Source organism: Chiloscyllium plagiosum, chromosome 15, assembly GCF_004010195.1.
Source record: "Chiloscyllium plagiosum isolate BGI_BamShark_2017 chromosome 15, ASM401019v2, whole genome shotgun sequence".
Lineage (NCBI taxonomy): Eukaryota > Metazoa > Chordata > Chondrichthyes > Orectolobiformes > Hemiscylliidae > Chiloscyllium > Chiloscyllium plagiosum.
The window spans coordinates 53,164,695-53,171,051 of NC_057724.1; positions in this window are offsets into that span (position 1 = coordinate 53,164,695).

Consider the following 6,357-nt stretch of genomic DNA (forward strand, 5'->3'; position numbering starts at 1 on the left):
AGCCCGGGTGTCCTTGGAGAAGGAGTACGCCATCTCCACCAACACCCTGGAGTTGTTCAGGGAGAGGTGGGTGCCGCAGGGAGTGGAGTGCATTATTTCCCCCTCCAACTCTATTTTGATTTAATCTCTGCCCTCCCCTTCACTGTTTGATCACACAGTATTGCCCTTTGATGTGAAGGGCAGTGCTGGTCACTGGCCACTCGGGTGTTTCCTTTCTTCCTGGTGGTGGAAATTGAATAAAGATTCATACACCTTGTGTCTCTCACTGTGTCTCACATCTACACACACACACCATGGGGGCTGGGGGAAAAAATGAGCACTACTACAGTTAGGCGGTAGTGTGGGGGTTAAAAGAAAGAAAAAAAATAAAAACAAACACAAAAAAAAATAAACAGCAGCGTCAGAGGTTCTGCTCATTCCGACAGCTTGCTCTGAGGAAGCCAGGCCAGTGTCAAGCACTCCGCACGTGTAAACAAAGGGTGACTTGGTGACAGGATACCAGCTCTGTGGAGTTATTTCCCCCCTCTTAGTATTTTAGCCAATCTTTTGGGAATCTTGTAAAGTGCACAATGGCCTCTAAATCCAATTGTGTATTTTTTTCTAAAGTTTTTTATAGGTTCTACAGTGTCAATTCCACTTCGTTTTTGGACAGTGTCAATGATTAAAAATTAAACATAATGTGCCAGACTTTCTAAGGAGTGGTAATCACAGTCAGATTTCCTCTCACCCTCCTACTTTTTCCTATGAGGTCAGAAATGTCCAGGAGCACAGACAGGCACTTTCACAACTCCTATGAAAGGATAAACATGTAAGATAAGTATGGAGCTAGGGTGTCAGGCTACCAGGTGGGCAGGGTGCCATGTGGATAGAGTGCCAGCATGCAAGGTGAGTAGGGTGTCAGCTGGGTGGATTTCCAGGTTTGTAGGTTACTAGTTGGGTAGGCTGGCAAAACAGAAGGTGGGTAACTTACTAGGTCATTGGGGGAAGATTTGGGTAGATTGGGGTAGTGCAGCATATATTAGGTCCAGCAAACTAGAAAGGGTGGTGTTGGGTCTGGTGAAAGTTTGAAGGGTCCAGGAGTAGAGGAGGCAGGGAAGAAGTGTCTGGGTTGGTTATGGCAGTGTGAGCATTATCAATCAGGGTCTGGGCAGTGTGAGTAGTCTAGAGGAGGTGTTGTTGAGTGCAAATGATGAGTTGGAGGATGTCAGTTAATAATTAGCCAGGAGTTGGATTGGATTTTAATCTTCTAACATTTGTTGAGTAGCTATTAACTGCTGCAGAACCCTCCCAAGTCACTATGCGTTCAGAAGGGTTCCGGGCACAGGGGCATTTCCCATTGGAATCTTCAGTTTCAAGAAAATTCCCTTGGATTCTGATGCAATGGGGATTCCATAGAGTCTTACGTGCAACTCCGATTTTGGCCCTCACAGCCATTTTATCTGGCCTTTGGACCATTATGTCAACAAATAATAGAGTCCCATTTAAGTTTTGTCTGCTGGGGAAATGATACCGATAATTAGGCAGGTACTAAATGGTGGGGACACAGCAACATGAATAAATTGACTTATCCACCTATTCAATGTCAATTTTATCAAAAGCCTCCACCATTCACTCTATCTCACCTCGACCATCTTTCTCCTCACTAAAAACCAAGCTGCAATTACCAGAAACTCAGCTGAGACTGTGGAAGCTCAGATGAATGTTCAACTCAGTCAGACTTGTTCTAGTATTTCTAGCAAAACCTCTGACAATTTTTTTGTGCAGCAGTTCATTTAAATGTTACTTGAGATACGCAGTCACTGTATTGAGAGAACTGTTTGTGTAGTGATGCTTGACCTTATGAAAATTTTAAATGAACAGTTTGGCATCTTATTAATTCACATATATGCAGGATATTTTCAACTGCTTGAACGATGAGTGTTAACCCAGTAAACTCTGCATCATTAATGTTGAGAAGAAAATTATCTTGCACATGCATAAGTAACTAGAGGTAATTAGTCAATCTCATCAAACTATTGGATTTTGCTTTCTTGCAAAGTTAAAATTGATTGCAAATAAATTCAGTCAGCAGCTGATGTAACATTGTGCCTTCATACATCTACAGTGGCCTCAACAAACAGGGAAGTGTCGGAGAAAGGAAGATCCTGAAGACAGCCACATCACTAAGAGTGCAAGAGAGAGGATGGCACAAAGATAGTCACATAATGGTGTGAGAAGGAAGAGGGTCCGGAGACTGGGAACTTTCTAAGCAGAGACTGTCAGACCTGTGGGAGACACCACTGCTCTGGCAGCCAATAAAGTGAGGGTGAGGGTGAGGCTCAGGGCCTTCACTCGCTTTATTTAGAGCAGAGACAGCATTGCTGCCTCACAGCAACAGGGTCCCAGGTTCAATTCCAGCCTCGGGTGACTGTCTGTGTGGAGTTTGCACATTCTCCCCATGTCTGCATGGGTTTCCTCTGGGTGCTCCGGTTTCCTCCCACAGTCCAAAGATGAGCAGGTCAGGTGAATTGGCCATGCTAAATTACCCATAGCGTTAGGTGCATTAGTCGGAGGGAAATGGGTCTGGGTGGGTTACTCTTCGGACGGTTGGTATGAACTGGTTGGGCAGAAGGCCCTGCTTCTACACTGTAGGGAATCTAATCTAATCCAACCTAATCTAAACCTGCGGGAGGTACCTCCACTAAGGGCTACTTTGCAACTGTGCTGACTGTAACTGAACATCCAATACCATAGGAAAATGTGAAGAGCTTGGATTGGTGCAAAGCTGCTGTTATGGGTAAATTTATATAGCTTAAAAATACTTAAAAAAAACATTTATCATGAAGAATTAGCTATTTGAATTTCCATAAGAAACGCTACTAAAAAGGAAGTAAAGTTACAATAAGATTACGTAAAATAAGGTATTACAGTAAACCTGAAGGAAAAATACAAGTTGATATAAGTTAAGTAAAGAGTTAAAAATCACACAACACCAGGTTATAGTCCAACAGGTTTAATTGGAAGCACTAGCTTTCGGAGCGACGCTTCTTCATCAGGTGATAGTCGCTCCAAAAGCTAGTGTGCTTCCAATTAAACCTGTTGGACTATAACCTGGTGTTGTGTGATTTTTAACTTTGTACACCCCAGTCCAACACCGGCATCTCCAAATCATAAGTTAAGTAAAGTTACTAATATGCCTTTTTGTAGTAATGTTATACTTATTCCATGGGTAACAAATAGGTTTTTCAAATTATAGGATAGTAGATCAGTTAATTCAAATGGAGTGTGCATGTTGCAGTATATGTGAGAGTTTGGACATACATGTATCCCAGGTAAAAGCATCTGTAGCAAGTGTCATCAGCTGCATAAGCTTGACCTTCTGGTACGTGAGCAATCCTAAAGCTTTGTTGTGTACCCACATACAAAGGCCTATATGAAGAGCACATTTAACGAAGGTGGTCACCACACATGTAAGGAGCATAGAGGGACTGATAACCACCATGCAGTCCTGGGCAGGTGGTGCAGCAGTCCCCTGAGAAAATGCTGCTTACTAATAGTTGCTGCTTACTAATAGGTATGAGTGACAACAAGTATGGTAGAACTATACACTGTATTTGAAAGTGAGGCAGTCATTTTAAACAGAAACAAGGGTGTTAAATTTGAATAAGGGAAATAATGAAGAGATAAACCATAATTTGGTTGAGGTGAATTGGGAAAATACAGTAATAGGTAATGCATAGTCCTTGAAAAATCATCACATGGTTTACAGCAACTACTCATTCATTCAGGATATAAAAATTCAAAAAGGATCAGCCAATTATTTATGACAAAAAAGTGAAGGATTATACAAAATTAAGAGAAAAGTCTTGCTAAATTGCCAGAAATATTAGTAAATCTTAGGATTACAATACTTTTTATAATTCAGCAAAGGGCTAAGAAACAAAGGAAAGACAATAAATCGTGAATGTATTCTAACAACAAAAATAAAAATGGGTTCTAAATACTGTTATAGGTCTGTTAGAAAAGAAGTTTGACTAAATCAAATGTGGGCCAATTACAGGTAGTACCAGGAGAATTATGATGGGGAATAGAGAAATGAGAGGCAAGCTAAATTATTATTTTTGCCCATTTTAACTGAAGAAAGTTTAAGAAATCTCTCAGATTTAGAGATCCAAGTAAGTAGGGATAATGAGGAATTGAAAGAAATTAGTATTAGTGGGAGGTTTGTACTGAGGAAATGAATGGGAAATGAGAATTGATAAGTCCCCAGGATTTGATAGTCTACATCACAGAATGTTGAAGGAGGTGACTATAGAAATAATCAATGCATTGGTGATAATCTGCAAAACTTCTGTAAGTTCTGAAATGATTCCTGCAGATTCTAAACTAGCAAGTGTCACCCCACTTTTTAAGAAGTGAGTGAGGACAAAAACAGGGAATTATCGACCTTTTAGCCTTACATCAGTATTGAGAAAATCCTCAAATCTCTCTTAATGGATAGAATGAATGGGCATTTAAATAATGATGATTTGCTTGGGTAGTTAGCATAAATTTGTGAATGGAAAATTGTGCTTGATGAACTTGTTGGAATTATTTGAGGATGATGTGCAAACTTGATAGGAGATTGGATGGACAGAGTCTACATGCATTATCAGACAGCTTTTGAAAAGGTTCCCCCACAGGAAGTTGGTTGGTTGTATATTGAGGAAGGTGTAAAGTAGTTTCAGGAGGAGACAAACAGGCTTGGTGAGTAGGCAAGACTATGGAATATACCACAAGAAAATGAAAGGTTGTCCACTTTAATAGGAGCAACATATTGCCGTGTATTTTTAAATGTTAAGAAGTTGAAATTATAGAAGTACAAAGGGGCCTAAGCATCCTTGTTGAGAAGAAACTGACGGCCCATGTTTGCTTTAATTGACAGAGGATTTGAGTACAGGAATAATAAAGCTTTACTTTGCTTGTATAGAAGCTTGCTGAGAAAGTAGCTGAACTCTTGTGTGCAGTTTTATTTTCCTTATCTCCAGAAGGATATTATTGCCATTCGAGGGAGTGCAACAAAAGTTCACCAGACCTGTACCTGGATAGGTCCTATGTAGAGCTATTGGGCAACTTGGGGCTGTGTTCTCTCAATGTTTGAAAAAAGAGAGGTCATTTAATTGAAACCTACAAATACTTAGAGATAGGAAGGGTAGATGGAGGTAACATTTTTCCCCTGATTGAAGAGTCTAGAACTGGGGGAAACAATTTTAAAATAATTGGGATGCCACTTGTTGAGAAAGGATTTTACTCAGAGGATGGCAAATCTTTGGAATTTTCTGCCCAGAGTAATTAACTTCAGTTTTTGAGCCTGTATAACATCAAGATTGGTGGATTTCTGATTACCCAATGCCGTAAAGGGTTATGATGATCGTACGGGTAAAAGGCATTGAAGAGTTCAATCAGACAGAATTATATAAATGGTGATGCAGGCCTACTCCTACTGATGTTCCTATGAATATTTCTAGGATCCTTCCAAAATAAATGATATACATGTTGCTAAGAAGTACAGAGTTTCAGAATTGCAGATTCTTCAATATGTACACTAAGACAGGCAATACAATTAATGCTGTACAACTTTAACTTGACTTACTTACATCAATTATTCCATCCCAGAACTTTCAAGAGAATAATTTCATTTGTAGAACAAAATCCATGAACAGTCCATTTTTGGGTATAATTTTGGAGTTCCATGTAAATTGAACGAGCAACAGTTTATGTAAAGATGAGAATGAGTGAGTGAAATCCACAAGAAATTTCCACTCCTCAAGGAAGATATATCCTTTTGGGTTATTTTCCTTACTTCTCTCCTTTTCTTAAAGAAACAACCTTTTACAGATGTATTATGACACACCTCAACATCATCACTTGGGACTTACAACATGACCTTCAGTTAAGAGGTAGGGGAACTACTACTGCAGTTTTTTAGGTATAAAACTGCAGTAGTAGTTTTATACCTAACTCTCTCATTCATGCACTTAGAACATAAAACAATACAACACAGAACAGGCCCTTCGGCCCTTGATGTTGCACTGACCTGTGAACTATTCTCAGCTTGTCCCCCTACACTATCCCATCATCATCCATGTGCTTATCCAAGGATTGTTTAAATCTCCCTAATGTGACTGAGTTGACTACATTAACAGGTAGGGCATTCCATGCTCTTACCACTCTCTGCGTAAAGAACCTGCCTCTGTGTTTTAAAAAAATTCTCAAGGTCAGGTTCGTAGGAGAGTAGTCTGACACAGAACAAACGACCAAGAGGCGAGTCTGCTAGAATATGAGCATTTTTATTCCCCGCAGTGTCACCACAACCAGTCTCGTACTTACAACGGGTCT